The 25685-nt window shown below is 39.0% G+C and overlaps 1 protein-coding gene and 1 long non-coding RNA gene across 8 annotated transcripts in view; one reads left to right on the top strand and one right to left on the bottom strand.

Moving 5' to 3' along the window:
• Positions 1 to 4329, bottom strand: part of LOC145277830 (uncharacterized) — a 58222-nt gene extending 53893 nt beyond the window's left edge. For both annotated transcript variants that reach the window (XR_013868212.1, XR_013868211.1), the window contains exon 1: positions 4041 to 4329. This is a non-coding gene — a long non-coding RNA (uncharacterized LOC145277830). The remainder of the gene's footprint in view (positions 1 to 4040) is intronic.
• Positions 1 to 25685, top strand: part of LOC145277829 (uncharacterized) — a 432180-nt gene that overhangs the window by 231366 nt on the left and 175129 nt on the right. The window lies entirely within an intron of this gene.

Genomic DNA, 25685 nt, shown 5'->3' with positions numbered 1-25685 from the left:
AGGCGCAGAACTGTAGTTCCTGAAGTGCCCGATGTCTTCATGAAGTGAGCAGTATTCTCCCTGTGTGGAAAACTTTTGGGGCACCTACCAGTGTGTGAATGGACTCACGTGGCAACAGGCATCATAAAAAGGAGGGCAAGCGCAGTCACAAAAGGCTGGGATGATGAAACAGCCGACGATCTGTTGGTTTGCATGGTGAAGGAGACCATCGCAAGGGTAAAGCAGGATGACCCAGCCAAAGGAGACTGGTGTGTGCAGGGAGACAAACTGAATATGTGGGTGGATCCGAGCTCTCTGGCAATTGGTGTGCTGTTGGAGAAGAATGGTGCTGCGATTGAGGATGCTTGCTGGTTACGACCGGCGAGTGATGCTGCTCATATCAACCTGGCAGAGCTCGATGCAGTGATAAAAGGTATCAACCTGGCACTCCAGTGGAAAGTCAGGAAATTACGCATACACACAAATTCACTATGTGTGTACCACTGGATATCAGACACACTGACAGGCAAGACTAGGGTGCGCACTAAGGCAGCCAGTGAGATGCTGATCAGACGGAGGTTGGAGACCGTAAAAAAGCTAGTAACAGAGTACAACCTGTCTGTGAATGCGGTACTGGTCACTTCAAATTGCAACCTTGCTGATAGGCTCACTCGGGTGCCACAGAGATGGTATGACACCATGAAGAAGAAAGCCGAGCCGTTACCATTATGTGCCGCCTCTATTGAGGTGGTGAATGAAATCAGGAAGATACACCACCTCAGTGGACACCCTGGAGTGAGACGGACATGTTATTTTGTGCAGTTGTTTAATCCGAAAGTATCTTAGACAGAAAATGTAATTGCAGAATACCTGGGAATTGTCTGTTGGATGGGAAATGTCTAATCTCGGAAATAGTGTATAAATGCGAGATAACAAACCAACAACACTAAGAAGATATATCTGGGAGCCATGGGAACAGTGTTTAAGGACAGATATAGAAACCACGTAGTATCCTTTAAAAAAGGAACTTGAGATAGAAACTAATAGAGATGGCGTAAACGATAACAGGTGGGTGAGTGCAAACATCAACATTAAAAATAAAAACAAAAAGAGGAATACAACTGCATTAGGTGATTGGGTTAGGGAACTTAATAGAAATAATGAAGATTTTGAATTGAAATGGTCAGTAGTAGACAGGGGAGGAAGTACAGCCCGGGAAATCAAAAAGATGCAATCTATGTTTATTGGAAGCCTTCTACATAGTGAATTCTAAAGAGGAAATTTTGAATAAAAGACTTGATGCCACACAAGGATGTCTTCACAGGAATATATTTCTGCTATCACACCTTAAATGTAACTGAGGTATAACGTTTTACAACAATAAGGAACATCGGATGCTAGAATTAAATTTTAATGTAGAGTTAAATAGCTAGAATTGTTATAATCTAAATGAAGGATCCAAATCTAGCATGCGAATATAGTTTCTATTATTCTAAACCAGGTAAGAAATATAAATAAAGTATAAAGCTCATCTATGAATGTAATTTTTTCCATAACGGTGAGCATTTTTTGTATTCAGTTGTAGCAGTATTGTTGGTGAAATAAGTGATATTAGCAATTTGGGGACTGGAAATTAATTTAATTGATTTTGTCTTCTGACATCTAAAGTTTGTAGAATCCATGCTGGTTTATTTATTTACTTACTTTAATCCTTGTTCTAAATGTTTTTACCCATAAATGCAGGAGTAGACATCTTCTCATCAGAGTGAAACACATTTGTAGCTATTGGGTGATTTCGCTGTCAGAATAATAATTAGAGGATATATACTATTTTATTTAGCTACTCAAGAATACAACACACGAATTATAACTCTGGCTTTGAAGACACGAGCAGCATAAGTGATTTATAACAGATGTGGGTTATACCCATGGGTAAAAACCAATTTTTAAGATTAAAAACATAATTATATCTTTAATATGTTAAATAACCTATCGTAGTACGTTCTGGATCTGTTTGATTAAATTAATTATTAAATCATAGATGCTTTCTAGTAATTAATAGACCGAAAACATCAAACGGCCTGAATTATCTCCCTTTAGCTGTTATAGGAAATAAAATCGACCTCTTTTCCAACAGAATTAACTATTAGCAATTAACAACATAATTGGATTATCTCTCTTCATAATTGTTTTTAGTAACGATATGAAAACATATTTAATTAGAATGACAAGGAATTTTAAAACATTAAATAATAATAAATAGATTAGAATCCCTTACTCAAAATGTTGTACAAACATTTATATAATACAGTCTTTTTCTTTATTCTCATATTCAATTAAACATTAAACCTAAAATGGTCTTAAATATAGGTACTAAAATAACGATAATCTGTAAACATTACTTGCCACTAATATGAAACTAAAATTAACCGTAACGTTAATGCAAGGTTGTTACGGCTATATTATAAATATAGAAATAAAAATTTAAAAATTCTTTTTATAAAAAATTAATTATGGGAAATAAAGAAACAGCGAAATCTAATTTAGGAACTCAACAAATGGGATATACAAAAAAATTTTTTTAAATGGCTAAGGGTTTTCTGTGGAAACTTCTCATAACTCTGTTCTTAAATAAGGATACGAAAATTAGGTGATATATTAATATTTAAATGGGCTTTCCGTAGTTACCACAAAGGCAAATGTTTCTCACATGCTTTTCCCGTTAAAAGAATTTTTCCTTTTTTCTTTCTTTTTCTTTCTCTTCAAAATGCTCTATTGTCAAAAGTGTTTTTATTCATAAAGTCGGAAGAAATGCTGGTTTTTGAAAATTTTCAAATGATATAATGTTTGAAATAATCGACTGGACATGGAAACAATTATAACGTAAAATGACATACATTTTTTGTTGCCATCAATACCTTTTTTGAAGTCTTGATTTTGCTTACACAGTATATTAATGCTCAATTATGAAGTATGATAATTTTGTAGCTTACTCTTTAAGTCAACTCTTTTGGGCTTAAAACTTATTGGTATATGAAAATTTACTGGATTACACGAACTCAGTACATTACATTACATATATATATATATATATATATATATATATATATATATATATAGTAATTTATAAAATATATATGGTGATTAAGCTACACTGAATATTCTGCGTTTAATCCACTATAGGATTCGTCAGGCTTATGCGCGAATTCTGTGGTTGTTTCTCGTTTTTATATATGTTGAGGATTTTAATTAGCCAATCAGCTTTCTAGTATCCACCGCGCCCCTTCCTATCAGCCAATGGGCATGCATTTTATCAAACAAAGGATCTGTTTAAGAACTAGGTTAGTGGTTTAAGGCAGACGATTTTCCTCCTTTCTTTCTTTTTTTTTATATATTATACCACTAACTTAGTTCTAAAACAGATCCTTTGTTCGATAAAATGCATGCCCATTGGCTGATAGGAAGGGGCGCGGTGGATACTGGAAAGCTGATTGGCTAACTAAAATCCTCAACATATATAAAAACGAGAAACAACCACAGAATTCGTGCATAAGCCTAACGAATCTTATAGTTGATGAAACGCAGAATATCCAGTGTAGCTTAATCGCCATATATATTTTATAAATTACTAACTAGCTCTACCTACATATTGAGCACTTTTGAAGTAAATACTTAAAGTTTACGCATAAATCTATACTTTCGTATATTAATTTTATGTGAGTAAATGAAGGAGTTATATATATATATATGTATATATATATATATATAATAAGAACAGATCTGTAAAGTAGAAGTTTACGAAAAGTTTTTATTATTCAGCAGAATACTCCAAAATGCTCCTTAATCCACGGAGTTTCAAAAAATGTTAATTATTCTCATCAAAGGAAAAACTGTTAGCAAAATAATCAGATAGTCATGCTAAAATTTTAACATTTCTAAGTATTTGCTGGTTATGATTTTAGTCACAAAACTTTAAAAAAAAAACATACAAATATAAATATGGAAAACAGTTCATGCAGACAGTTCATTCAGAATTCAACATTAATATAAAAATAACCAACCGTTAATAAAATAACCAAACTGTCGTTTGTGTGACACTGCTGTCCGAACTTTCACTTTCTGGTTACCACTTGACGCGTCTTCTCTCCACTCCAAAACGAACTTCTGCAACTTTAGCTTTTCTCTCCCCTCATCCGACTTTTCTCTTCTACAAATACAACTTCTCTGCTCGCAATCTAACTTCAGAATGCCCTCCTTCCCCAAATCACTCCTCTTTTATCTCCAATCAGGAGCATCTCATTTGCATACCTCGTGGTCACCCTGTAGGCATATAAAGAAACAGGGCAGCCATTTTTGTTTCTTTCTTCTTCATTTACACCACAAATAAGTCCGGTATAATGGAGGTTATTATTTGCAGGTAAATGAACAGCAGCAGGTGCTCGCCTCAGTGGTTGAAATTGAAAAACAAAGTGTCAGAAATTGGCATTTAAAAATTTGATGACCGTCAAAAAACTCTTCCATTTTGGCTGGATGAAAAGATGAATGTGAATGGAGAAAAGAAAAAGAAGTTGAAAGTGGGCCACGCGTTGTCATGGCAATGAGTGTCAGACGACCGAAAATATAGCAGACAGATAGATTTTGACTTCATATCAAATGTGGGTTAGCTAATCCTAAGAGAAAGTAGAGGAAATCCTAGGGTGTTTTGTAAGCAAAAATTAAAAATTAAAGGGTTATTGGTAATAGTAATAATGCAGGCAATATCAATTAATGCTAATAATAATAATCTATATATTAATACAATAGCATGTGTGTTCTTTTGTGTGCCACACTTACATCCGGGTCATTTAATTGTTATGTTCTATTTCTTGTCATAAATAATTTTATCAAGAATTCTTCCTAAGTTTTAGTTTCGGTTTAGATTATGGCTGAAAGAACTCAAGTTATATATATATATATATATATATATATATATATATATATATATACTAGCAGAAGTACCCGTTGTTGACTGGGTTCAAAAACAGCCTACAGAAAATGGACTGTGATTGATGAAAGTATGATAGGTTATGAAAAGGGGGGGGTTGTAAAGAGATAGGTTTTGATACTCAAAAATTTTACCCTAAGCAAAATATGATGAAAGTAAAGATAATTTTCACGAAAAATATATTTTTTTATATCAACTTTGTTTCCATTCGTAGCCAAGAGTGACCAACAAAATGTTTCCTTACAAAGAGAAAATGTTATATATATAATAATACACAAGAAATAAATGTTACCATAGTCAATAAAAGTTACTTTTATGGTAAAAATGTTCATTGGTTTGTATTTTTAAGTAGTTTGTAAAAAATTTTCTTTTTTAGTTCACAAACCGGTTTAAAAAAAATCAAAATGGCAGCAACTTTGAAATGGAGTGCTCCGTTTTCAATTTGAAGAGGGGCACCTTAGCATTCTGTGTTAACAATTTAAGAGTTCCGTCAACGTAAGGAATATTTATAAACATATTTCAATGTTTTCCGTTATTTTGTGCTTGAGGAATATTCGCTTATGGCATGTGCAGTTTACATAAAAATTCATTTAAGTAGTTATCGCCTCAAATTTCGTTTTAATTTAGGTTCGCTGAAATTATTTCAAGTAAAGAGCATTAAAAACTATTTCAAAACAAAAAAAAACACATGAACTGAACTTTTATTGACTATGGTAACATTTATTTCTTGTATATTTATTTTTTCGGGTAGTCGTTTGTTGGCTTTTCTGCTAAACACTCTTACTAAATAATATTGACGAAATATCGAAAAACAAAGAAACAAAACAGTTTTGAAAACTAATGAAGCTTTACTTACTTTAGTAAAATAATCCGAAACAGCAAAATGGGATATTAAAAAAGTAAACACGTAATTACTTTAGTTTTTTAAAGCAAAGAATCGATATAAATATGAATAAGAAGAAAATAGCGCCCTTTTCAAGCAGAACAGCTTCATTTCAGTTTTACAGTATTGAACGGTGTAGTATTGCGCCGTTGGATTCAGGGTTGTACTATTGTAATGTAAAGAACACGCAGAAAGGGTTGTAATCAACTGAATTCCTTCTAGTACACTGACAAAAAAAAAGCTTAAACAGATATATAAATAAAAATAAAAAGGTTATGTAAATGTTTTTAAAAAGACATGTAATCACGTGAACAGGATTTTTTCCTTCTTTTTACACGATAACAAGTAGCGTTCTTATTTTTTATTATTTATCTATTTATCTATTTTCGAAAGAGTTCCACGTGCAAGTGGAGAAGGAAAAAAACAGAGTTATATAGCAAGCAATCTATATGTACATAGATTGCTAACTATGTATGTATAGATTGTTTGCTATGTATGTATAGATTGCTTGCTATGTACGTATAGATTTGAACGCAATATTTCTGCCCGAGAATTTTGCAGAATGAAGCAACTTGATGATCACTGCTTGTTTGTTGTTTTTTTTTTTTGTTTGTTTTTTTTGGAGGTGGGGATCTACTATTAAAAATTAAACTAGCGTAAAAATAAACAAATATCTTCAAATTTAAGGGACAGTTTCGATTATCTAACATTATAATATTGTGATTAAAGTTTTAGAAAAACAATAAAAGGGATTATCTAGCTATTAGTCGCCTACAGGTGAATGCCGACGCAACAGCGATTGCTTATTGTTTTGGTCATAAGAATTACAAAAAAAAAAAAAAAAAAACAGATTTTATTTTTATTTCATGCAGATTTCCAATATTTAAAAAAAAGTAATTGTTAAAACAAAAACAAAAAAAAAACTCGACTGTTGCTTAAGTTCTATTTCGAAAAAAAAAAAAGAATTTTTTACTTTTTTTATTTCATTGTTTTCTTTTGGTAATTATGTAGAGATGGAACATGAAATTTAATTTTTACGGTATTTTTTGTTTATTCAATCGTTATGCGAAAGTACAGGCTAGTTGAATTTTCAAAAATAAAAGGAAAAAAACATTTCTTAGTTATTTCATTTCATTTTTTCGGTATGTTTTCTTTATTAAATTGTTACGTGAAACTTAGACTAGTCGAAAAAATAAACAACAACAACCAAAAGAAAAGGTAAATATATGGTTTAATACCATAATAGCCCCAACCAAAAACAATTGTTTTTTTTTAGGAGGTTTTGGGGTCGCTGACAACGAATCTGATATTCAAGCCCGCCGCAAATTTACTGTTTGCATGGTATTAACACCTAACTCCTGGGACTACGCGCAAGCGCATAAATGAATTTACATTAAGTCAATCTCCACACTTTTCTTTAAAGTGATGACAAGTACTTTTCCTGATATTAATGCGTTTATTATCCAGTGTATTGCGTGTTGTTTTCACTGGTCGCCTTGTGTTGTTTTTGCGCATATGGAAACAACAAATGGTGACCAGTGAAAACAACACGCACACATTAATATCAGGAAAAGTACGACAAATATCAAAAAATTGGACCATCAGAGTGCGTCAACTGATCGATTTTCTGCAGGGGGGGGGGCAAAAAGTGACATTTTAATGTTAAACATTACATATTTTTAAATCGATTTATAACTGCCCCAAAAAAATACGGTCGCCAACTCTTCTACATAAAGTATACATGGGGCCGTTTATTTTGGGTCAACTTGTATTTAAAACCCGCTGAGTCATGTCACGTGATCTTGACATCAGCAAGCTGGAATGGCAGTCTGAATTCAAAAAACATTGTTGTTATCGGTAAAAAAAAATTTAACCCTCACACAAGCTAAACTATGAACCTACACTATGACAACGTTACCAAAGTTATTATCACGTTAAAAATAGTTAGATACGATAGTTAAACGAAAAATAACAAGCCAAAAATGTGAAGTAAAAAAAAAACGCTTACAAAAAATATTAACGATCGAAGCTTTTACAAAAAAAAACAGCCAGACGCCATTTTCTTTTTTAGTAACACTCTTTAGAGTAAGGAAGACGAAGTGAGAGAGAGAGAGACGCAAACAGAGAGAGAGAGAGAAAAACGTTAACTTTTTCACCCAAAAATCGACAATTTTCAACAGGGGGGGGTCAACAACGCATGCGTCAGATGACGTCATGACCTGATTTACTTTAAATAGTTGAAAAACCGAACAAATTTCATATACGGCGCTTTAGCTCAGGTAGTTAAGGCCTTGGTTCATTATCTAAACGTTTTGGGTTCAAATCGTGGTGTGAGATGTTTTTTTTTTTTCGATTTTTTAAATTTAAATATTGAACCCCGTATAACTTAAGTCATTTTTCACGTAACGTTCGTTTTCCTGTTTTTTTTTTTACTTCGCTTATTCTTAGCAACACCCTAAAACACCCGGGTACCCACCTGTTTTTTTAAATTTTAATATCGAAACAGGCTTATTTAAGCCATTTTTCACGGCTCCGTTTTCTGTTTTCATCGTTCGTTTGCCTTACGTTAGTTTTTTTTGTGTTTTTTTCGATGTTTATATCCCCCCCCCCGCTTAATTAAAACGTTATTTTCTTTTCTTACTTTGCTTATAACAATGCTTACATCGTCATCGTCGTAACGCTCAACGACTTTCAAACATCTTTCACTTATTCGCTTATAACAATGCTTCATTCTGGCTGGCCGATTTTATTTTCAAACTTCGCCTCAGGGCTTCGGCTTCGATCCTCCCTCCCCCCCCCCGGTTTCTTTTTTATTTAACACCACACACACCTACAAACACCCGGGCAACGCCGGGTACCCATCACTAGTATATATATATATTTAAGAGTAGGTAAGCACATGATAATTTCCACTGGCAAACACTGGAAGTAGCTTTAAAGAAGTTGCTTCATAATCATCATCATCAGCAGCAGCAATTAGACGGACATAAAGTAGACGTACATTTTTAATACGACCCGGAAATTTATTCTTTCCCTTTCTGGAAGCAATCGTTCGACCATATAATGATGTCTTCCCTTGATTTGGATAGCAAGTGCGTGAAAAAAAAATGGCGTCTCCAATTTCGGCAATAAAGGGTAGAAGCACCATTTTATTCATTGTTGATTTGTTCAAACAGTCCTTTGGAAAATAAATATTTAAAATAAAGTGGGGTTCTCCTTGGGTGCTGAGTTCCATGGCGACCAGCAGAATTAGTTAATGGTCGCTCCCTTAGCCCCCCCCCCTTTAGTCAAGGCTAACGCATGCGCACCTAACATTTATCATTTATTTACTTACATTGCCTTTCGCACTTTCACAAACATTATTTATTTACATTAGCTTAACTCTTTTCATGAATAAAAAAAACTAAACCTGAATTTTTCATTTTTACAAACATTTATTTATTTATGTTGACTTAACTCTTTTCATGAATATTGGAAAAGATAAGCATTTATTAATAATTTCTCACTTTTAAACTCTTTTCATGAATATTGGAAAAGATAAGCATTTATTAATAATTTCTCACTTTTAAACTCTTTTCATGAATATTAAAAAAAATAAAAAAATAAATAAACCATGTATTGATAATTTCTCACTTTTACAGACATTTTTAATTTACATGAGTGGATAATTTGCAACGGGCACTGAACCTCTCTTTTTTTTTTAATAGTATTTTCGGGTGGGTATGCTGACAACAAATATCAGTTAAATTTTGCAAATATTTTTTCACCCCCTCGCTCCAAAAATGGTGTTTATTCCGGAAGCTGTTCTTAAGATGAGGAGGTTGGGGTGATCATAAGGTGGACTTAATCTAAATAAAAAAAATACCAAGTTTTTTAAATGATTAAAATAATTTCTCACTTTTACAAATATTTTTACATGCGCACATAAGCAACTATTTTTTTATTAACTTTTTTTTTTACTTTTTTTATTTAAAAATTAGTAAATTTCAATGAATAGAATAATAAATCATTTATCATTTATATGTGTTTTTGGTTTTGTGTTGAATGAAACTTTTTTTTTTTTCATTACAACAATAATGAACAAATTTAAATCTTCCGGCATGCGTTTAAGGGTTACGAAATTATAAATAAATCGTTTAGTTACCAAGCCAACGTCAGTAAATAAAAACAATGTTACGTGCGCATGCATTAGCCTTGATTTGGGGGGTGCTAAGGGAGCGACCATTAAATAATTATGCTGGTCGCCATGGAACTCAACGCCCAAGGGGTACCTAAAGTGGCACTTATACACTTATGTTATCGTGCTATTTTTTTAAAATAGTATTTTCACACTAAGTTCAAATTTTACAATATCTTTTTCTTTTATTAATTTATTAGGTGAAAGTACAGATAACCTGGTCGGTTTTTAATGTGTGGAAAATCTAGCTCCCGAAAAAAAAAAAAAAAAGGGTACTCTGGATAGTAATAAAAAATTAAAATTGCCTCAGTCTCGAAAGATTTCTTCTCTACTGAACGAGGAAAAAACGGTAAAGTGTAGTTCACCTTCTGTTTCTCTCCCCCCTCTCTCTTCCTCTCTTTATATCTCTCTCTATCCATCTCTCCCTTTCCCTCTCTCAATCTATCTTTCTATATCACCCTCTCCATCTCTCTTTGAGCCCCTTTCCCTCTATCTCTCTCTCCTTTCCTCTGTCTCGCCCTCTCTGTTTCTAACTCTCCCCCTCTCTTTGTCTATCTATTAATCCCTTTATCTCTCTCTATCTCCTTCTCTTTCTCTATTTTACTCTCACTTTATCTTTTCTATCTTTATATCTTTCTCTCTATCTGTCCATCTCTAATCCCTCATCCTATTTTAGTCTCCTAAATTAATTACAGTGAATAAGGCATTGTTAAAACATGGATACATCCTATTTTAGTCACCTCATTTACTGACTGTGAGAATAGAAGTTATTTGGAAATTACTGCTACCTTGAACAGCACCAGAAGTAACTGGTAAAACCTTTCTAATTAAATTGATTTTGGCAGCCATTCGGTAACAAAATGACATAGCCTTAGCCCTTGCTGCATGAGGAATACCTGTGACCTTGCTGCCAAGTAGAAGAATCATTTATTCTACTTTAGAACATTCAATTTTTCAAAAATCTCATGTTCGACATCTCCAAAACATCTAATATGGGGAAAAATATTGCAGAAATGCAAACTTATTGTTTAGGATGAATGCACAATGGTAAGCAAAAAATCACTTGAGGCTGTTGGTCGATCCTTGCAATGCCAGACCATTTGGGAATGCAGTAATATTGCTTGCAGGAGATTTCATGTGTTCATTACAACTCTACTTTCAACCGAGTCGTTGTTTGTTTCGTTCACCACACTCTTTTCTTCTACCTCTTCTTTTACACACGTCCGTTCGCTTTAGTGACTAAAAATCGTCTGTCCTCCCGCTTTCCTTTCCTCATTATTTATGGAATCAGGGTCCGAGATTCTACAAGACTTTTTTCCACATAAACGCATGCGGGCGCCATCTTGATTCTCAATCTGTGCTCTGCAGGCACAAACGCGCAGCCGCTTTAACGGTAAGCCACTTCTTTCTCCACACTCCCCCCTGATCTCATGATCACAGAGACGGCAGGGGGGTGGCGATCGCCACCCACACTCCCCCCTGATCTCATGATCACAGAGACAGCAGGGGGGTGGCGATTGCCACCGTCGGGTGCTTCTGCGAAGGGGGATAGTGCTACTCTCGTCTTTGCGTACGCTATCATCCACCGCCTGATGGTCGGCGAATAATGTTGCAAGAGTCCTTCGCCCGAGGAGTCTCCAGACTGCGAAACATGTAGGCCCACAATCGATGAGGGTAAGGAAGTGGTTGCCACCGTAGTGTGTGATGTCCATGCCCACTCTCTGCCACTTACCACTCACTCCCAACTCCCCTTTCTTCCATCGTGCTGGAGCTGGATCGATGGATTGGCAGGCCTCGCAACTTTCCACCACTCTTCGGATATCTTTTTTTTCTACTCCTGGATCAATCATCTTGACAAAGTACAGTGTCCGCTTGATGCCAGGATGTCCACACTGTTGATGAATGTCCATGATGCGCGCTGCATCCACATTATACACAACCGCTGCACATGTGTTTTGCAGATTATCAGAATCTCTCCGAGCACCAGCCAGAAGCCATCGTTGAGGGACTCTTGTCAGAGCATCTGCTCTGTTGAGCACAGACCTGATCAACACTACGTCCACGGTCAGGTCGTACTCTGTGATGGTGTCGACCAAGGTGGCAAGCCGTCTTCGAATTAATATCTCACTCAATGCTCGTGTCGTCAGCCGTGCTCTTCCACTTAATGCATCGGTTATCCACCGATGAGTGCATGCCGAGTCAGTCATGATATGTAGAACCTTGGCTTGCCATTGAAGCGCCAAGTTAACGCCCTTCAATGTGGCATCAAGTTTGGCCAGGTTTATGTGCCTCGAATCATTCTCTGGCCGAAGCCAACAGGCATCTTCAATAAGGGAATCATTAACTGCAAGGGCAACTCCAAGGGCCAGTGAACTAGCATCCACCCAGACCGTGAACTCATTCCCGCTGATGCACTTTCCCTGAACGGGGTCATCACTGGTCACCCTGGACACAGTCTCTGTCAGCATGCTCCTTAAGGTGACATTGTGTACTGCATCATCCCATCCCGACGACATGGCTGTTGCACGTCTTTTTATGGCCGCCACGGCCACCCTGAGCCAACCGCACACAGAGAAATGGCCTACTATCTTTCCACGAAGCGAAAACACTGTTCGTCGAGTGATGTTTGATGGGACCTTGGAGACGTGACTTCCTCTTCTCCAGCAAAGTCCCTCCTTGCTATTGCGCACGTGCAGACCAAGAACTTTTGCTCCATCGCACAGACGCTCTGGTTCCTTACATGTCAGTCCAAAGCTCTCAAAGTGCATTCTAACCGATTGCGCTGACATGAGGCTCTCATTGACGAATATATCATCGATGTATGAGGATGTTGCCTGTTGCACTGCCTCATCTTGCTGCCGGTTGGCATGCATGATTGCTGTCAAAATGCCTGGTGCCACATTTAGACTGAACCCTAGCCTGGTTAGACAATATCGGGTTCCTCCAATTTCCACAGTCTGAAATGGCCACAATTTCTTCTCAATGCGTATTTGCAGATAGGCCCTGCGTAGGTCCAGAGTTGCCACGTTCGATCCCTGCTGTCGCCACTCCCCTAATTTGAGTGCACACACATCAGCCCTTGCCGTATATGGGTCAACATGCTCATTGAGCTCACGGTAGTCTAGGACGGGGCGAACCTTTTGTTTGATCTCTTGTACAACGGCCATCAAGGGAATCAGCCCTAGCGGGGGGCCAAACTCATCCTCTGGGTATGAAAGAAGCCAGCCATTGTCAATCCACGTTTGCAGTTCTTCTTCATACTGTTCCCTTAGCCACATGGGTGGGGGATATTCCGATAACCGGTTCCGCAAGGATATTGGTGGCTGATCGTTTGACCACTTCCAAGACGCCGTCCATGCATTGGTGTTTCTATCATACTCTGCATGAAAGTCAGGCTCATCAAGAGTTATGGTAGCACAAGCATGTTCCTCACATCAGCCGGTTCTGTCCACAGTAATTCCACCCAGTTGTGTAATCAAGTCCATACCCGGGAGTAGGTCGTACCCAAGAAGCCCTCCCTCCACAACCAGGGCTCACACGGCTACTGCAGGCCTATCATTGATGCTTGTGCAGATAATGCTCACCCCACAAGAGGCTAGTGAACCTCCGCCTACAGTTAGTACCGGAATTCTCTCTGCTTTCCAAGTGGCACAGCATATCTTGCTTACGAGAGTCTTGGTGCACCCAGTGTCCACAAGCGCGAGGCGCTTGCTTCCATTAATGTGTATGCTTACAGTGGGTAGCGCCCTGCTCAATGACAATCTGGGGAGAAGACTGGCACTGTAGCTTCTTCCCCTTGCCCGTTTCTCGGACAGGTGCGGGCCAGGTGTCCACGTTTTTTGCACTTGTAGCACTGCGGCCCGTCAAGTTTCCGAGTTGATTGACGTGACGAAAGACAATCACGGGCCAAATGGTTGGGTCCTCCACACTTATAGCAGGTTGTAGCTGCGCCCAGGTCCTGCAATCCAACCTGTGATGGTTGTACAGCTGCCGCTTGGTCTATAGTGTTAGGGCTTTTCTTTAGTATTGCTCGTGCCTGCGCCAATACTTCCGATATGTCCATCTCGTCCACAGAGCAGATCTTACACACTCTTAGGTAATCCTGCAACAAAAGCGCACACCAAACCTTTGTCTGACATCCCTCCAAAAAGGACCGATAGCTTTTTTAGCTCAGCCAGATACACATCCACCGTTTCCCCGGGATGTAATTTTCGGGCCATGAATTCCTTCCATGCAGTAACTGGATCTAACACAAATGCTGTAAAAAGGGTGCGCTTGATACAGGCAAAATCTGTTTTCTTCTCATCATCCAACTGCTGGTATACTGCATATGGTCCCCCAGTGAGACGCATTGGGACCACGCATTCCATACGCTTCACCCCACTGAGCTGACATATTAATTCTGCTTTTTCCACCCATTCCTGCACTGAGTAATCAGTGCTACTGCCATCAAACAGGGGAATTAGCTTGGGGTCAAATCCTGACGTCATGCCGGAATAGCTTGTGTTCGTTTCCTTTCCTCGTTATTATGGAATCTCATAGATTCTCCAAGATTCCATGAGATTTTACGAGACTTTTTTCCACATAAACGCATGCGAGCGACATCTTGATTCTCAATTTGTGCTCTCCAGGCACAAACGCGCAGCCGCTTTAACGGTAAGCCACTTATTTCTCCACATTTCAGATAAATGTTACCTGTTATTCTTCAATTAACACCAGCAGATGAAATAAGTGCTTGCCTCAAATACTCTACTTTTTTGTGCCATGTGAAGACATTAAACTTAACTCAAAATATGGATGTCCAGTTGCAGACTGTTTGATCCGCACATAAATTTTTGCATCACTTGTGGTAATTGGGTACAGAAAAGTGCCAGCTGATCAGAGATAAGGACAAAATTCTTTGACTTTTAACTTCTGTTAAAAGTGGTTAATTATCCAACAGCTATATTTGCCAGGGATGCCACCGCATGTATTGCAACTGAAATTTGGCATACTAATTATCATGTTGTGAAATATAAACCCATCCAAGCTTTGCCAAGGCACATGGCTTGTAGTAAAAAAAATTAACAAACAGTATCATAGAAACAACAATCATAACAGGACGTTTTACAGATGAATATATCTTCATTCCATGCATTCCTATGATTCCACCGGATACATCATTATACTTTAGGAAATTGCACTTTTCAATTTTATTGTCGCTTGCAATAACCATCAACAAAGCACAGGGAACAATCTTTACAATTGTGTGGCTTACAGTTACACACTGACTGTTTTTCACATGGACAATTTATGTTATGTATTCAAGAGTCACCAAACCAGAAAATCTCTACATCAGCTAAGAAAATGGAACAACAAAATCTGTGTACCCATACGAAATGGAAAATTATAACCTATAAGAAACATGCTTTTTCTCATTTTGGAACTTTTTCCATTGTGCCAATTTGAGCCACAGCAACGCGTGGCAGGGTACAGCTAGTATATATATATATATATATATATATACAGGGTGACCCAAAAAATGGGCCCCAATTATAATTAGGCCCAGTTTCTTAGTGTTTTGTCCGAATGAAATGAAACTTTGGTCATAACTTTTTTTTCTCCGTTCTACAGCATATGTTCTAGATGGCCTCCATTTAGCTTTTGTTTTTTGGGGTCATCCTGTATATATATATATATATATATATATATATATATATATATAATATAAAGCTGAATGTCTATGTGTGTGTGTGTGTGTCTGGTCACGAATAGGCTCCTATATGGTTGACTATTTTAAAAAACTGATTGCATATAATGATAGAAGGTCTATCGAGACATAGGAATGGGTATGTTTGATCTGGCAGAACGGTGGTTCATTAAAATTGTGGGGTCTGCGTATGGAAATAAAAAATTTAAAAATTAAAAAAAAAACTTTTACAAGTGTTTTTGATATAGATGTACATAAGAATACTTTGATAAGTATGTTTCAACTTAAATAGGGATGGTATAATAAAATTGTGGGGTCTGCGTTCGCGCCTGGCCTCCATAGAATGGAAATAGGCACAAACTTTAATAAAGACTTTTCATATCTATCTGCGTAAGTATACTCTGATAATTATGTTTCAGTTTGAAGAAATATGGTATAATAAAATTATGGGGTGTTCGTTCGTGCCTGACCTCCATAGAATGGAAATATGTCACAAAGTTTAACAAGGTTTTTTAATATAGATCCACAGAATATTGTGATAAGTGTTTCAGTGTGAACAGGTATGGTATAATAAATTATGGAGTTTATCTATTTTATTTTTACTTTCATCATATTTTGCTTTGCTTTCGATACCCCAAAATTCGAAGCTATCTCTTTACAACCCTTCCTTTTCATAACCTATCACTCTTTCATAAATCGGAGTCCATTTTCTGTAGGCTGTTTTTGAACCCAGTCAATGACAGGTACTTTTGCTTGTATATATATATATATATATATATATATATATATATATTAGTCATGGGACGATTCCAAAATTTTTCACAATTTGATCCAATTACCGATTCCGTTCTAAATTTCCGATTCCAATTCGATTTCCGATTCTTTTAATCTTTATAAATATTTAATTAGAGATTTGTTGTTTATTTTTTTGTCCTAAATTTGCAAATTATTACATAAACCCCCGGGTAATTTCCGGGTATATTTTTTCTCAGATGTTTTCCTTGTAATGTATTGCAAATTGAAAGACAACAAAAGGTTTATTTTGATTTTAAACAAAGCCAAATTGTATCAGTGCACCGTTAGTGTTCAACATGCTACTTGAAAGTTTTCATAAATAGTTGAAAATAGTTGACAATTGGAAGGCAAAATGAGAAAACGATATAAGAACAAAATATTAACAATGCCCCCCACCCTCCTATTGTTACGAACGACTTCTAAATAATAATGTTACTATTTAGAAAACCATTTTAACATGGAAAAGGCATTAACTATTATGTGCCTTCATTATATGAATATTTAAATTTTATTTTAATTCTATAAATTTGGTGGGTTATTAAATTGATTTGATTTGCTGTAAAAAAAACAAAAAAAAAAAAAAAACGAGATGCAAATAATAATAACCAGCGGGACCTGTGGAAATTCCACAGGGGACTCCTTCATCTATAATATAAATCTCACCTGTTTGTTTAAATGTATGTGTGTATGTGGAGCTCAAGGATTGGTGTGGGTGTGTGTTAAAAGCACACAAATGCTCTAGTGTCACATATAGCTTCTCCCAATCTAATCATCCCCACGTGCACGTCATGAGTTCTGCCACGCTAACGGGGCTCTGGTGAATGGCGAGTGTTCAGCGCCAGAAAACTGAATCCTCACTGCCTTGTGGGATAAGGTTTTTGAACCAAAGGTTAAGGGTGAGGTAACAGAAACCTCCAGAGGAGCTTAGGCCCTGTTAACTGCGGCATTCATGACCCACTGGCGTGTGAACCATGGTCTAGTGCCGAGCTACCTAAGACCCAGTCATGGGTAAATGACATTAGCAGGGTAGAAGGAGCTCCTGTAAGCCGTAGCGGAGGCAATCCTTCTAGGAGAGGACAACTCTTACAAGATATTTGCGGTCAAAGTAATTACCAGTCATCTTGCAATGGCTTGTCACTGGGTTATTGTTGTGGAGACTTAGAGAGTGGCACTCGTGTCGTACAAGCGCTTGTCATTTTAATACAACGATGTACAGATGTTACTTGAGATCTATCTTTTATCTTTTTTTATCTTTTCTTTATCTGTCGTTTATTTCTATTGCAATCCTATGGCGATGGAGGAGTGGCAATGTGTACAGACTTGACCAGTTGGAGGTACATAGTCACAAATCTGCACAGAGGCGACAGGAACCCTATTTTAACATCGTTGTTGTGCCTTCACATGACAGAGGCCAATTCCGGTGGGGGTTTCTGTGACTGAGCAGCCCTATTCAGGGAGAGCACCGCTCACCTAATGTCTTGGGAAAGTGCTAGAAAAAGTGCACTAAAAATTGTCTGTCATATTATCACTGATTAGTTTGCTGCAGCTAATGGTAGTTCATGTAAGCAGGAAGAAAACAAAAATGTATCTCCAAAAAGGAGTAAAATTCAATTTATGCTGTTGGAATGTATGCACTCTTCTTGATAAAGAGTCATCCAACTGTCCAGAGCGCAGGACAGTGCTCGTCACTGCAGAGCTACGGAGACTTGCTATAGATATTGCTGCTCTGTCAGAGACCCGTCTCTCGGGAGAAGATCAAATAACAGAGGTATCATCAGGATACACTCTCTTCTGGATTGGTAAACCGGAGAGTATCCGTAGAAATGGTGTAGTCGGTTTTGCGATTAAAACATCCTTGGTTGATACTATGGAATTTCCTTCCAGTATCTGTGACCGCATCATGAAACTTTGTGTTCCTCTCTCACGATTCATCACTATTCTTTCGGTCTATGCACCAACCCTTCAAGCGAATGAAGATGACATCTTGTGTTTCTATAAGTCTCTGCGCTCTGTTGTTGCATCTTTAGGGAATTTCCCTAATAAAATAAAATAACACAATTCTATGAACAAATGACAAACAACTTCTTCAACTTAACAAGGGAAAGGTTTATTCGCAAAGCGTACTTTAGAAAGAAAGAAAGGAAGAAAGTAGAGTCAGGTCTCCACTGCCTTACGAGGTAGTTACAGCCAGTGGCTGTCGTCGATACCTTTAGTAGAGGCAGCGAAGCGAACAGACGTCTAGCACCGTCGAAAGCTGGTAGCGTAAGTGCGAGGGTTTTCTTCTGAGACCGGAAGCTGTCTGGTCCCTAGGGGTTAATTCGTATTCATGTGCAAGTCCTCAGATTGGACAGTTTAAGGCCGCATCACTCACTCAGAGGAAGCGAATGCGTGAGAAGAAAAGGGGTCTATTTGTGTTTGCTACACATCTACACCAATTAATGAAAAGCTTGTTATTCTTGGTGATTTCAATGCCCGTGTTGGGAAAGACTATGAGACCTGGAGTCCTCTTGGTCGCTATGGTATCGGTACCATGAATGCTAATGGCCTTAAGATACTAGAGCTGTGTTCAGAATTTAATCTTGCTATCTGTAACACTTTTTTTTCGCTGTAAACTGAAGCACAAAGCTGTGTGGATACACCAACGTTCAAAGCATGGTCACCTAATTGACTTCATCATAACTCAAAAACGCGACTTTCGAGATGCATATTCTGTTGGTGTCATGCGCAGTGCTAAATGTGACACCGATCACAAGTTAGTGAGAGGAAAGTTTAATTTACAAATCTGTAAGAAAATTCGTCACAGTGGTGTTAAGGTACCCAGCCATATTGATGTCACCAAGTTAAAGTTGCCTGAAGTTCAAAAGAGTATGGCGGAAAAGCTTGATAATCTTGCATTTGATGGTACATTGGTGAATTTTTAGACTTAGGTTTATTTTGCTGGTGCTGAAGTCCTTAGCTTCAAAAGGGATAAGAACAAGGACTGGTTTGACGACAACAATCTTGAAATTAATCAGTTGCTGATGAATAAACAGACAATTTATGAATCTTTACTTTGTGAAGATCATTCTGATCATACAACTAATTTGTGACAATACAAAGAGGTCAAAGCCACATTGTAACATGAGCTAAGAAAAATGAAAAACCAATAGTGGATAAATATAATGGAGCAGATCTAAAAGGTGTTTGACACAAAGAATTCGAAGAAATTTTACGGACTCCTGCACCAAGTATTTGGTCCTCCTACCTCTTCAATATTTCCCCTGATGTTGAAAGATGATTCTGTTGTCATTAAGGATCCAGAAAATATCTTGAAAAGATGGCAAGAGCACTTTACTGATGCGTTTCACAATCCCTCAGCAGTAGATGCTGATGCAATTGATAGCCTACCACAATGTGATATCATATTCAGAATGGATCGTTTGCCTAATCTGGTTGAGGTGCAGTTGGCTATCACACAAATCAGCAGTGGTTTGGATGGTGGAACTTCTTAGGATTGGAGATGTGAATATTGCTAATGCTATCCTTGGTTTTGTTGAGGAAATCTGGGAAGGTGCTTCTGTTCCACAGGATTGGATTGATGGTGTCTTGGTGACCCTGTTTAAAGAAAATGTTTGTGACCACTATCATGGGATTATGCTTTTGGAAGCTGCTGGGAAAGTTCTCACACGACTTCTACTAAACAGGTTACTGGAGGATGTTTGTCCTAATGCTATTCCAGAGTCACAAAGTGGCTTTAGGTCTGGCAGAGGAACTATGGATATGATTTTTTCAGCCCGGCAAGTCCAGAAGAAATGCATTGGACAACAGATACCACTGTATCAAGTGTTTGCAGATATTAAAACCAACACAAAGTCAAGTATCTGCAGAATGTCTTCTTGGTTCCTCCTCTTCTCTTTTTTCTCTCTCCCAACAATCGAACACAGCATATAATAACAAAACTCTAAAGCACGTCTGACAGCACTGACTTCTGCCAACAGTCTGCTCCTCCTCTTAACAACACAGGCTTTTTATATCGCAAAATCGTTCACCTCTATTTGCATATTCTTCTAACTCACGTGATCACTACTCTATAAATAAGAGTCTTGACCATTTCTTTTCTTTCTTTTTATTTATTTTTGGTGACCGACCCGCACGTGGTCTATCCAGGTAAGTCACGCATTTCTCCACACTCCCCCCTGATCTCATGATCACAAACAGGACATGCGGGCAATCGTCGTTGGCGGGTACTCCTTCGAAGAAGCACTTCCTCATTGCTGTTTTCTTCATTACCACCATCATTACTACCAGTCTGTTCCATTATCCCGTCTCGTGGTTCCATAGGCGGTGTCTCACAATCAGGGCAGGGGGGCAGTATCCGTCTTTGTCGGGTACTTCTCCGAAGAATCGGAGGCGTCATCTCCTCGGTATGCTCCATCATCCCTTCTCGCTGGGTTTCGCAATCACGGGGGGTGGGCAGTATTCGTCTCTGTCGAGTATTTCGATGAGGCATTACTTCCTTGTGTCCATCGCTCTCCTCACTATTGTCATCAGTATGTCCCATCATTCCCTCATCTGGTTCTGTTGGTGGTGTTTCTATGCTCACCTGAAGGGGCAGTAAGTGATCAGGATCATCTCTGAACGGTGTGTGATCCTCCTCATCGTCCTCAGAATCAGAAGAGGTATAACAAGGGCGGATATCTTTTACGTGACGTGGTATGCCACCAATCAACATGGTCTGAGGACTTATGATTTCATCTATTTTTCCCCGGAAAAATTTCGTAGTGCACCCAGCATTTGGGGGTTTTATCCAAACAAGGTCTCCCACCTGATATGGTGTATTGACAACACTCACCACTGATGGTATGGCATCAACTCCTTTCACACGCTGTTCATATTGGTAAATCCCATTGGCTGGTGCAGTTGCTGGTGTTGCATTGTCCTTGGGTGTTATATTATACCAGTACACAGCTTCTGGAATAGAGCACTGCGTCCTGGCTGCAATTCTTTTGATGGTGCGGTGACACCGTTCTGCTATACCATTACCCTCGGGATAATATGCACACCGATAATGCATTTTAATCCCCCATTCGTGCACGAATTTCTGAAATTCTTGACATCGAAATGTGGCGGCATTATCAGTCAGAATTTCAATCGGGGCACCACGTTCAAAAAAGACGGCTCTCAACTGTTGTATAATGCTGGCTGCATCCTGTCGTGTCAACAGGCGCCATATTGTGAAACGCGTCGGGCCACAATCCGTCATGGTCAAAAAATGTTTGCCCCCATAATGTGTTATGTCCATCCCTACTCGCTGCCAGTTGCCCTCCACCTCGAGCTTCCCTTTTTGCCATTGGGATGGTGCCGGATCAATTCTCTGACACTCTTCACACGAACGTATGGCTGCTTTCACTGATGCTTTTGTAGTTGCAGGGCATACTCTTCGGACAAAATATGCAGTCCTCTGAATTCCAGGATGTCCAATCTGCTGGTGTATCATACGGATCTGGTCAGGTGTTAATTGATCCGTTACAGTCGCGCATGTTTGTTGTTGAAGATCGGATCCCTGCCTCATTGCATCGATCCACCTCTTTGGTACTCGAGTCAAGCTATCAGCCAAATTCTGCATCGACGAGACTAACGTAATGTCTACCTGCAAGCTGTATTCGTCAACTAGACGCTTAATTATTGCTAGTCTCCTTCGTACTAGCATTTCACTTGCAGCTCTAGTCTTAACTCGAGCCTTTCCAGTCAAGGTGTCGGTTAACCAATGGTAAACACACAATGAGTCAGTGTGGAGATGCACAACATTAGTCTGCCATTGCAATGCGAGATTAAGACCTTTTAACGTGGCATCAAGTTCTGCCAAATTTATATGTTGGGCATCATTTTTCGGACGAAGCCAGCATGCATCTTCCACAACAACACCTAGTTGCTCCAACACGACACCTGTAGCCAACGAACTTGCGTCAACCCATGCATTTAGTTCGTTTCCAGACACTTGCCACTCACCCCGGGCAGGGTCATTCCTATGCACTTTGGACAACATTTCAGCCATCATTTGTTGGAGAGAATCATCATCCGCAACATCGTCCCATCCTTTTGTTACTGTAGTCACTCGTCTTTTCACCACTCCTGTTGCCGATCGGAGCCATCCACAGACAGGTAGATGTCCTACCAATTTACCACAGATAGAAAACACAGTACGTCTTGTTAATACATTGGGTAACTTTGGAAGTGGGCTCCCTCGTTTCCATCGCAACGTATTGCCCTCCTCCCAGACCTCGAGGCCTAGCACGGGCACTCCATCCTTTAGGCGCTTAGGGTCTTTGCTTATTAACCCAAACGCTTTCAGTTTTATTCGAACTGCATCCGCAGACATTATGTCCTCATTAACATAGATGTCATCTATGTAGGCTGAAGCAGCTTTTGCTGTGGTCTCATCCTGCATCAAAACAGTTTTAATAATGGTTGTCATAATCAAGGGTGCTACGTTTAGGCCAAAACCCAAACGTGTCAAACAATATAGTTTTCCCTTGAGTAGTACTGTCTGAAACGGCCATAATGACTCATGGACACGTATCTGCAGGTAGGCCCTCTTTAGATCCAGAAGTGCTACATTGCTCCCTTTTTGACGCCACTCTCTCAGTTTAGCAGCGCACACATCTGCGTTTCCGGTAAACGCATCAACATGCCGATTCAACTCTCGGTAATCCATTACGGGACGAATTTTTTCTTTGGTAGGTTGTTCAACAGCCATGAGCGGAATTAATCCCTTGGGTGGTCCCAGACGTTCCTGTGGGTATGGTATTAACCAACCGTTGTCAATCCACATCTGAAGTTCTTCTTCATATGCGGCCCTATTCTTGGTAGAAACTGCATACTCTGGAATCGTGTTGCACAGCCGATCTGGTTCCTGGCCCATGGCCCATTTCCACTTTGCAGTCCACACCCTTTCGTTGTCATCAAATGTAGCACAGAAGTCCTTTTCTTCAATCGACATGGCTGCACAGACGTCTTTCCCTTCTCCAAGCCTGATACCTCTAGCTGCTGTGATTGTAACGCCTCCTAGTGCTTGTATTGCATCAATTCCAAGCAACATGTCGTAGCCAAGGGGTTTCTCCTGCATCACCAGAACGTCAACTTTAGCTGTGTCACCCTTCTCAGTGCAGATTGTGACTGTCCCTTCACCACAACATACCCGTGATAAACCATTGATGGTCATAACGCCAACTGGGTTCCTCCGCCACACCGGACAGCAATGGGCACTAACTATAGACCGGGAACACCCCGTGTCTATAAGTGCTGAACACTGCACATCATCAAGTTTAACGCTAATGACAGGCAATCCTGTGTTTATTGGTTGGCAGGGGGCAAGGGTAGCGATAGTACCTTGCCCCCAACTTCGTTTCCCGAACAGTTGCGAGATATGTGCCCAAACTTATTGCAGCGATAGCATTGCACTGGTCTCTTTGATTGTGGATATACACCTCTCCTATCACTCCGGCACTCTTTAGCAAAATGATTGGCCTCCCCACATTTATAGCACACTGGGGTGGCATGCTTATTACTATCTGGAAGAGAGTCCACATTGCCTCCATGTCGAAAACGAGCTGCTGCTGCAATTGGTTCCTGTTCCTTACAGATGTTTCGAGCTCGGGCCAATAACTCATCAGTTGACAATTCATCGATTCTTGATGATGCCCGCAACAGTTTACTGACCTCCTCGGGTAGGCCTACCAAAAAAGCACAGCTTAATATTTTATCGTTGACCCCACCAAACGGTACAGATAATTTTTGCAGGTCGGCTAGGTACACGTCGACTGTTTCCTTGGGTTGAAGTGTCCGGCTCGTGAACTGTTGCCACGCAACAAATGGATCTGTACCAAACGCTGTATACAGGCTCTGCTTGATTTCATCCCAGTCTGGTTCATCCCCGAGTTGTTGGTAGACTGCATAGGCCCCTCCGGTTAGCCTCAAAGGGATAACTGTGGCTGGTTCTTTAATTTTGCACAGTTTACAGATTTTCTCTGCCTTTTCAATCCATTCAACGACAGCCGGTCCAGTGGTAGATCCGTCGAACTCGGGTATTAAGCGAATGTCGAATCTGTCCATTGTTAGTAACCGCACACCAAGCGCCGAAATAGCTTAAAACCAACACAAAGTCAAGTATCTGCAGAATGTCTTCTTGGTTCCTCCTCTTCTCTTTTTTCTCTCTCCCAACAATCGAACACAGCATATAATAACAAAACTCTAAAGCACGTCTGACAGCACTGACTTCTGCCAACAGTCTGCTCCTCCTCTTAACAACACAGGCTTTTTATATCGCAAAATCGTTCACCTCTATTTGCATATTCTTCTAACTCACGTGATCACTACTCTATAAATAAGAGTCTTGACCATTTCTTTTCTTTCTTTTTATTTATTTTTGGTGACCGACCCGCACGTGGTCTATCCAGGTAAGTCACGCATTTCTCCACAGATATAACCAAAGCATTTGACACCATTAACAGGGATGCTTTCTGGTTAATCTTAGAGAAAGTAGGGTGTCCTCCAACCTTTGTTAGAATATTCAAAGAATTGCACAGGGACATGAAATCTCGAGTTTCGTTTAACAGAAGATTGTCTGATGAAATCCCAGTTGACAATGATGTCAAACAAGGTAATATTCCTGCCCCTACTCTTTTCTCTATATATTTTGCTGCTCTACTTGCTCATGCATTTCGAGATTGCGATAAGCGTGTCATGTTAAAGTTTTGAACCACAGGTCACATTTTTAATCTTAGGAGATTTAATGCCAGATCCAAGCTGCATCATGTCTTGGTCAAGGAGTTACTGTATGCAGACGATGCTGTTTTTTTTTGTCGCACACTGAGACTGATATGCAGCATATAATGGATAGCTTTGCTGACTCCTGCACTGCCACTGGTCTGACGATCAGTCTGTCTAAAACAAAGGTGATGTTTACTCCTGCACCAGGCCAGTCATACGTAGAGCCGGACATCATGGTCTGTGGTGCTAAACTGGGAGTAGTTGATTCATTTGTGTACCTTGGTAGTTATCTGTTGAGGGATGGCTGTCTTGACACTGAAATCTACAGGCAAATTCAAAAGGCATCTGTAGCTTTTGGAAGGTTGGAGAAGAGAGTGTGGTCTGATCGTGGCATCACAGACAGGACTAAGATCTGCATTTACAAGACCTG

Source organism: Euprymna scolopes, chromosome 6, assembly GCF_053919585.1.
Source record: "Euprymna scolopes isolate OS-2025 chromosome 6, ASM5391958v1, whole genome shotgun sequence".
Classification (NCBI taxonomy): Eukaryota; Metazoa; Mollusca; class Cephalopoda; order Sepiida; family Sepiolidae; genus Euprymna; species Euprymna scolopes.
This window is presented reverse-complemented; position numbering and strand designations above follow the sequence as displayed.